Source organism: Elaeis guineensis, chromosome 1 (genome assembly GCF_000442705.2).
Source record: "Elaeis guineensis isolate ETL-2024a chromosome 1, EG11, whole genome shotgun sequence".
NCBI classification, from domain to species: Eukaryota; Viridiplantae; Streptophyta; class Magnoliopsida; order Arecales; family Arecaceae; genus Elaeis; species Elaeis guineensis.
Genome location: NC_025993.2, coordinates 91,333,125 through 91,342,208, shown reverse-complemented (window position 1 = coordinate 91,342,208; position 9,084 = coordinate 91,333,125).

Below are 9,084 nucleotides of genomic sequence, written 5' to 3'. Positions count from 1 at the left end.
CTTGAGGGAAAAACCATTTTCCGGACTTGGAACGCCGACAACTTGAAGCTGTATTACCAGTGAATTCTGTAATTCAATCATCGGAATACAAGTTCAGTTTGAAAAATCGGAGTTCTAACTCTTCGACTACTGATCGGCGCTCAGCCCGACGCATCGACGCGGACCTGGAACCGACGACACATCGGCCCCTTACTCGGACCGATGCATCTACGATGACGGGAGTTTGTACTCCTTCTACGGTCGAATTTTTGGGCAGAATCCATCAGCCGACTGATCGATCGGGCCCCGACCGAAGAAAGGCTAAAAGCCCACGCGGCTGTTGCCGCGACATTCCGACCAGGCTACGGCCGGTCGAGGGATATTCGGCTTACCACCGTCTATCACATGACGCGACCTTAGTCGCACCCACTACTCGCCGACCGACCTGCGGCCGGCTGAACGACACTCGGTTCGCCACCGTCTGTCGAAGGACATGAGAACCCGACGCAAGAGCTTGGGGATCCGACTTACTATCGCTCCCCCGGCACTGCGCCGGTCGATGTTCGACTGAACGCATCTACGGAAGTCCGACTACCGAACCTTACCAGGTTCGATCGGATCCCGACTTAACAGATGCGCCCGAATAGCGACTACAATTATTGAAAACCGACCTAAAGTCGGGACACAAGCTACTTCGGAGCTGTGCAAGCCGGTTAAGTCCTACCGACTTACCCGAGTTGGCGACTTCTCTAAGTTGGCGACTAGGGTTCGACATTACAGCGATAAGAAACATTACAAACAAGAAGCAAAAGAGAAGACAATTTCATTCATTGATTAAAAGAAATTACAAAGTCGGGCCGAAGCCGATTACATGTATTTTCAAAAAGAAACAAAAGGAAGACAGTCGGCTGGACCGATCATTCGTCCTGGATAATCTCTTCGACCGACGGAGGATCGGGAAGAATCGGCGTCTCGACCATAAGCGGCGCTGGGTCGGCGGCAGAAGGATGTCCTTCAGTCGGCAAGGGACCTCCGGTCGGCTCCTGCTCCGGAACGGCTTCCTCCGTTGGGATGATGCCTCCCGACAGATGATCGGCCTCCTCTTCGGTTCCCTCCTCTTCGGCGAGTAGCGGCGCGACTCGGCTGACGTCCACCTCCGGGTACAAGGCATGGACGGCATCCCGACCATCTTCGAACCCGACCCGGTAGGAGGCGAAGCCCGATTCGAGCATCTCCTCCCTGAACCGGTCGGAAGCCCGGAAGTCCTCAACCGCACGATCGGCCGACTCCCTCGCCGACCGTGCCTCGTCCTCAATGTGGGCCAGCTCCTCCTTCGCCAACTCCGCCTCGGCCCTGGCAATTTCGGCATCGATCTGGGCGATGGACAAGTCCTCTTCGGTTTCCGCGAGCTTCCCCAGGCTGACCCGAAGTTGCTCGCGTTCCCCTTGGAGTTCGGAGGTGGCACTGTCCCGTTCGCGTCGAAGACGACGCACGACCCGACCTTTGTGCTTGGCCTCCTTCTTGGCCGACTTCAGTTCGGCCATAAGCCGGGAGACCTCGTCCGTCAACTTGGCCTCCCGGTCGACCGACTCCTGTAGTTGGTCGACTAGCATCGTTCTTTCGGCCTCGGCCGCCGCCGACCTTTCCTTGAAGGCTGCCCGAACGTCGCCGAACCTTCGGTATCCGGCCTCCAACTCGGACATGGTGAAGATCAGCTGCCGACGGAAAAAAGCTTTGTCAGAATTATGTGGCAAGCAAAAATTTTTAAGGGAAAAGGTGACGCGAAGCTTACCTCCACCATCGACGAGTAGAACCGCGACAGCATCTCGGTCACCTGCCGAGATCGCAACGACTGAACGTCGGTAGGGAGGAGGATCCCCTGGCACAACCTCCTCGCAAGGATGTGGTCGGCCAAGGCCGATGCACCCTCGGGGTAGTATGCGCTGGGGGGCATTGATCTCTCCTCCTCCGAGGGCTCCATCGGAGCTTTCCCCCGATCAGCTGCCCCGACCGACGGGGCTGGCAGCGATGGGACGCTGGAGTTCGACCCGGCGCCCCCCGTTGCGCCAGCGGACGCCTCTGGACGATGTTCGGCTTCCCGAACGTCATCCGGCTCCACCCGCGGCGGCGAAACCGCCGACACTCCTTCGGCCACTTCCTCGGTCGGCCTCTCCTCGACTCAGACGGTCGGAGCCGCGAGGGCTATAATCGGCTCCGACCCCTCGGTCGCCGACGCTTCCCCGGTTGGCGGGACTGGGGCTGGTCTCTTGGAAGGGCGCGAAGGGCCTGCCCCCGACGCTGGCCTCTTCCTCGCGGCGGCAAACTGACGAATTTCGGCGTCGGTCGGCCTCATCCTCAGCGGTGTCCCTGCAAAACCGACCAATGTTAAAGGCCGGACCAGAACTACCCTAAAGCCGAACAAAAAGAAAAGCTGAGGAATCGGGCGATACCTATTCGGGGGACCAGACTCAGGCCGGCATCATAGAGAGCTTGCTCGGTAACAAGCTCCCTCTGCTTCGGGACCAACATGTCTTTGAGTCGGTGGAAGTCCTCCCGGTCGTCCACGTCGACCCGACTGTTGTCGTTGGCCTCAGTTCGGGGTACACCCCAGCGAGAAGGAAAGCCCCAAGAGGAGGAAGAGGAAACAAAGAAAAACTGGTTCTTCCATCCATGAATGGACGATGGAAGACCGGTTATGAAGGCAAGACCCTTCCGGGGGTTGAAGAGCCACCACCCTCGGGCCTTAGGGTGGGGTCGGAGCACGAAGAAGGCCCGGAAGAGGGAAACGCGGGGGTTGGTCGGCAAGAGCTGACACAACAGCGCGAAAGAAATGATTAGCCGGACAGAGTTCGGCGCCAGTTGCGCCGGACAGAGTCCGTAGTAATCAAGCAGATTCCGGACGAACTCCGGAATCGGAAGTCGAAGACCCGCACGAAGGTCCTCAACATACAGCCCCAGGTCGCCGGGCGGAGGGTTGTTGACCCGACCGCCGGCCCCTGGAGCATAGAGCCGAAACTGCTCCGGGATGCGATAGTGCTCCCGAAGCTGATCGACGTTCGGCCCCGAAAGCGAGGAGGCCTCATCTTCCGGAGCCGATCGGGTGTCGTCGGTCGGGTTCCCCGACCGAGCTCCCTGAGTCGGTTTCCTGGTCATTGTGCAGGAACCGAAAGAAAGGAAAGGAGAAAAGAAAGCAAGAAGGGGAAGGAGGACCACGAACCCGATGGACCCTCCGGAAGTAGAGAAGAGCTCTGCCCGCGACGACCGAGAAATCGCCCGGACAGAGTTTCCCCAGCAAATGGCAAATGTGGGTCAGGGTCCGGGAGGTCCTATATATATAGGGCCGACCGACGGCCGAGATGCTCCCGCGCCGACCAAGGTCCTCCAGATGCGCGACGCGTGGCGCCCGCCGGTTGGCTAAGGATTTGGCGCGCTTCGCCCCGGGACGCCCGCACCGCCCGCATTAAATGCCGAAGCGGGCGCCGGCCAACCATCTTGACACGCGGCGCGCGGGGGTTGGCTCCGCAGTCGGCCGCCCGCGCCGGTCCGCGTTCCCGATGGGATGCCTCATCCACGATCGGCGCCGAATATCTGATCGACTGACGCCGTATCGTCCGGCACCCGATCTTCTGGCACCGACGTGACGGCTGACAACGACAAGACGTGGCGTCTGACACCTGACGCCGGTGCGACTTCCGGCATCGACTAGACGTTCGGATCACTGGGATTCGTGAGATGTCTGACAACGGATCAGCCGGCGGTACGGTCGGATCTGCACATGCGACAAATCCACTCCCAGTCGTCCGGCCTTGCTACCCGAATGAAGGCATCGGCCAGCTCTCCACCCGACTTGGGAGTGGAGGGGGGCAACTGTTGGGGGATACCCACCGACCGACCGACTATCGGAGGGCCCGACCGGCTGGCGGCCCGACTAACCGACTATCGGAGGGCCCGACCGGCTGGCGGCCCGACTAACCGACTATCGGAGGGCCCGACCTGGCAGCCCGGCCGACTAACCGACGATCCGACGAACGACTCTGACTGGCCGATCGTAAGTCGGGCGACAGGCCGACGGACGCCATCAGCGGCTAACTGCGGCCATTCCACGGTCCATTCCCGACCGACTAAATCCAGAGGTCCGGTAGCCGACCCACATGAAGCTCGCCGACCGACGGAGGAGTCCGACGCCACTCTGCTGGCCACCGACCCTGGGTCGGCCGACTCCACCAACCGTCGTACGGCCGCCAGACGTTGTCAGCTCTGACACGGACATGCGGCACAGTTACCTAGGGGCATTGTCCCGCCGAGAACTGGGTCAACCCTGGTGATTAGACGGCTACACGGCGACATGACATTTTCACGGCGGCTCTGACAGCCTACAGTGAGTTGACAGTTCCTCACTTGTCCGCGCCATTAATGATGGCGCCATACCGTGCTCCACTATATATACCGGAGAAGGCAACAGTGCAAGGATCGATCCGCCCGTCTCTCCCACATACGCAGGCTCGCTCCTCTCTCTCCCTCTCTCCCTCTCAGAGCTCTCTGTCTGCATTTCACTGTTGCCCAGTCACCTCTCTGACTTGACCGTCGGAGGGTCCCCGCCGGAGCCGCCTCCGGTCAGTGCGGACTTCCTTTTGCAGGTGCACGCTTCCCGGCGATCGGGCGACGAGGCGATTGGCCGCAACAGTATCCTTCTTTTGGATGAAGATACAATCCCGATCCTAATTCTTCAAGGCATGCACGTAACGGTGGGGATTAAGGCATAGAAGACCTTAGTTCATCCATAGATTTAAGAGGGATTAAACGAGCCGAGCCAAGACAAATATGTAAAAGCTTGAGTTCGATTCAATTTAAAATATTCAAATTTAAAATTTGATTTAAGATCGATCGAGTTTTAATATGCTAAGTTCAAACTAGATTCGATGAAAAAAAAAATATTTGAGATCGACTTGACTCAATTTGAATGTCGATCGACTCGAGTCGAATGTCAACTAAACTATACTTAAGCTCAAATTCGAGCATTAGTCTACCTATTAATTAATAAAAAATATAATAAAAAAAATAAGGAGTATATTTTTCTAACTTTTAAGGAAGAACAATTTAACTATCAAATAAAATAAAGGATAGCCTAATTATTATTCATGCTATGAGGCAAGGGTCTGCACGCAGAGAAAAATAGTGAACCTCAAAGAGGGCAGAGGAAGGGCTCTCAATGTCCATGAATAGTGGTTTCAAATAGAGGAGGAGCACGGCGCTATGGAGGGAAGAGATCTTGATGGTTCTTGATGCTAGTGAGTGGTAGGCTCATAGTGGGAAGGGGAGGGGTTGTTGATGGTAGTGAGTGGCAACCTTAAGGAGGAGAGGGAAGGAGATCTCGATGGTGGCTAGTGGCAGCCTCTAAAGAGGGGAGGAGCGGTGTAGATTGATGATGAGGAGATGATTGTTGATGGTGGTAAGCAGCAGCCTTAAAAAGAAGAGATGGGAGAGGAGATGATTCACCTCATGGAATCAGAGCTTGGTGGTTGATCAATGGTGTGGCGGCCAATGGTATTGAAAATTGAGGTGACTGAAGGTCAGGCTGTAAGGGGAGGGGATATCGAAAGTGTTGACTAGCAGGCGAGCGATGATCCACTTCAAGTAGTCGGCTGAGGAGCACGACAAGGCAGTCGGGCACAACAAGGCAGCTGGGACGGAGACTCGGGAGGTTAGGATCTATGATATGAGAAACAGAGAAACCCTAACTTTACTTATTAGGGATTTGGGAGTTAGGACTCGTCAGGAAGAATAATAACTTAGGGGACTTGGGACTTAAGTGGTTACTGGTTATATGGTTAGCCACTTAGTCGGCTAGTATTATAAAATAAGATAACCTAAAATATATAATTATATATATATTATTATAATTTAAAATATTAAATTAATATAATATATAAATAGCTTCATGAGCTTTTGAGTTGAGTATTCCACTATTCAAGCTTGACTTGAAATATTAATCGAGCCATTCGAACTCGATATTAGTCAAGTCGAGTCGAGCTTAGATCTAGATTGAGCTCCAGTAACTTGCGAGTGTTTGACTGATTTGCATTCGTAGACTCAAGTAGCAAACTCGAGCTATGGTCTCTTGAAAATCTTCACAAGCAATAGATATAAAAGTAGAAAAAAGGGACAAATATGTTGACAAGTGTCATTTTAGATAGCATTGAAATAAATGTTATCACTTTACCAAAAATAAATAAATAAATAAATGTGATCGCAATCGCTACCATTTTATGTGCCGTAACCTACTTGATATATAGCTCACATATGTAACAAATTACATGATCATACTTGTTACAATAGCTATTCTCATCACTGCTCATCGTCCTGGAAGGGAGAAGTTTGCAATGATCTTGTGGGGAAGCTGCATCAGCATTGCCTCATTCGCCATGGGTAGCAAATGTGGTGCCATTGCCTGCCGCCATGGAAGCCAAGGAGGAGAAGGTTGAATAGGAAGTATGGTTAAAAGAAAGTTACAGAGGAAGAAACTTATTTGAAAGATATTTTTAACTTTTGTGATGACAAGTAATGAGTTTTAGTTATCTGATTTATGGGCTTCCTGCCTCTTACCTTATCTTGGAATCAAACAATATTTTTTTCAGAAAAATAATTTTTAGGTTAAATAGAAGAACATGATTTTGTTCCACTTTTTCTTCTCTCTCTGTTTTTGTTGTTAAGCAATTTTCGGGAATTTTGATTATAGTCCAAACTTTATTCTTGAATCCGAGTTGGAAAACTGAAAAATTTAACAATACTTGGTAAATTCTAAGCATACAATTAATTGCAATCGATCTTTCTCCATGACAATTGTCCATTAATAAATTACCGGTTGGAATTCCTTATTAGTTTGCTAGCCCATATTAGAATTAAGCTATCAATATATTATTTATGATTTGGGTAATTGACTATTTTGTTTGTGTGACTCGACATTTTTGCTCTTGAATCTCTCAATAAAAATTGCTTGCTTTTTTATAAAAAAATTATTGTGCTGATAGCACTCATTCTGTGTTATTCTGATGTTCCGCGAGCATGTTTATTTGAAGAAGCTTAGGCATTAAATTTAGAAGATGAGAGAGGACCTGCCAAAAGTAGGATGGCGGTAGAGCTTTGGGGCATCCATCTTAGGTGCCAATAGGTTAATAGGCATCGAGGTCATCCACATAGGAGATCTGCTAAACTAAAACATCTTGTAAGCAATTCAGTAAGATTAATAAATGTATATTATTAATTTTTAAGGGTCAAGGATAAGTTGACATGGGACTAACCTAACCCAAACTACAGTTTAGGTCAAGTTGGGGAAAATATACCTCATTAGAGTTGGTTTTGGATTGCGAATGGTCAAATTTTATGGATGAGGTTGGGTTAAGGAAGCCTGGTGATAACATAAATCCTTGCTAACTCTTGTATTATGGCTCCAAAATTTAATCACACAAACCACTTTGATATTTAATGGTAGAATTCACAATCCAATCCAATACAAGCTAAACCTAATCCAAATTACAATAAAAACTTGTAATCATAGTTATCATGATATAACTTGAATTGACTACATGATTTGACATAAGCCAACCTCACTTAAATAAAATCTTAGTAAAAATTCGTGGGCTAAGTGGGTCTTTAGTTCTCATAGTTAACAAATAGTTAAGTTGGATCAAGATTTGCTAATTTGTTTTGCAGTACTGTGCTTGGATTATCCTTAACATAATTTTATTCACCCGAGTTACATTCTTGCAGGATAATCTCCGACATAGAGTTGAAGGCAGTCTGGGCTTACTCAAAATCTTGATTTTAAGATAACTGACTTTGTTAAATGAGAAAATGAAAGTTTTGATTTCTTTTAGAAATCAAGCAAATATTTACATGAATCAAAACTATTTTATGAATGATGATTAGGCTTAATACTACCATGTAATATCATGTTTTTAAAGAATTTGCTTGGATATAATTGGAGGAATCGAATAGGCTGAAAAATTTTGAGTTACTTAATTGTAATAACTTAAGACCTCATTTGAAAAAACTAATTGAAAGATAGTATTTAGGCTATTTAGTTCTATATAATACCTAAGATCTCCTCGATGGATAACTAATGTAGGACTTAATACACATGCATAGACTCTCACATATTCCTCTTGTTTAAGCTCTCACATCTTCATTAGGCTAAAGATCCAAGTCTATTCAAATCTAATAGCAAGTACCATAATCTATCTGTATGCAAATTCAATATGCCTATGAGATAATGTCTTTTAGTCTACATGGGCCATGGGCTTCTTATCTCATGAACATGTCTAAATGGACCTTGAAGGATAGTCTTCGGATCGTATAGTCAAATTAATGCTGCCACCTTCATCTTTGCTTGTAGACTCTTGATCGTCTCTCATTAAAATAGAGAAAAATATTACTTTTAAGTTTGTTTTAGTAATGCTAGTTTATGTATTTATTATCTTAAGTTTCATGTCCATAAATATCGAAGAATCATGGCTCTAATCAAGGAGAAGTGATTGGAGCAAAAGAACTAGCTATACTTACGATTTATGAAAAGAGTTGCATGAATATAAGATGGATGGAATGTCTAGTATAATTTATTAGGTATTTTGTTATTTTTTACCCCCATGTTTAAATTGGATGTAGGCTTTTCTGGGTGAGACAAAAAGGGTGGGGAGAGATATTTTAATTATTTCAGGTCTGTTTGGATGTTTCCATATGATTGGACTGAAAATTTTGTAGGAATCGTAGATTGAGCCATCCATTTAAGCATAGCTCTATATCAATTAAATATCACCTAGCCCAATTCTTATAAGAAGAAAAAAATCTCTATTGATCTTGTTTCTTCCTACAGTGCATAATTTAGGATTTGGATTGAATTTGGATAGACTCTTAGAAAATGCAAGATAGATAGGCTAACTGATTTGATTCCTATAGGATTTTTAGTCCAATCATATAGCAATATCTAAATAAGCTCTTAAAGTTCAAAACAAATGTAGTCAAAATATTTTATCTTTTGTTTTTTCTATAGAAACGGTGTTAAGAGCTGTATTAGGAATAGGTCATCAACTATTTAAAAGGTAAGAATTC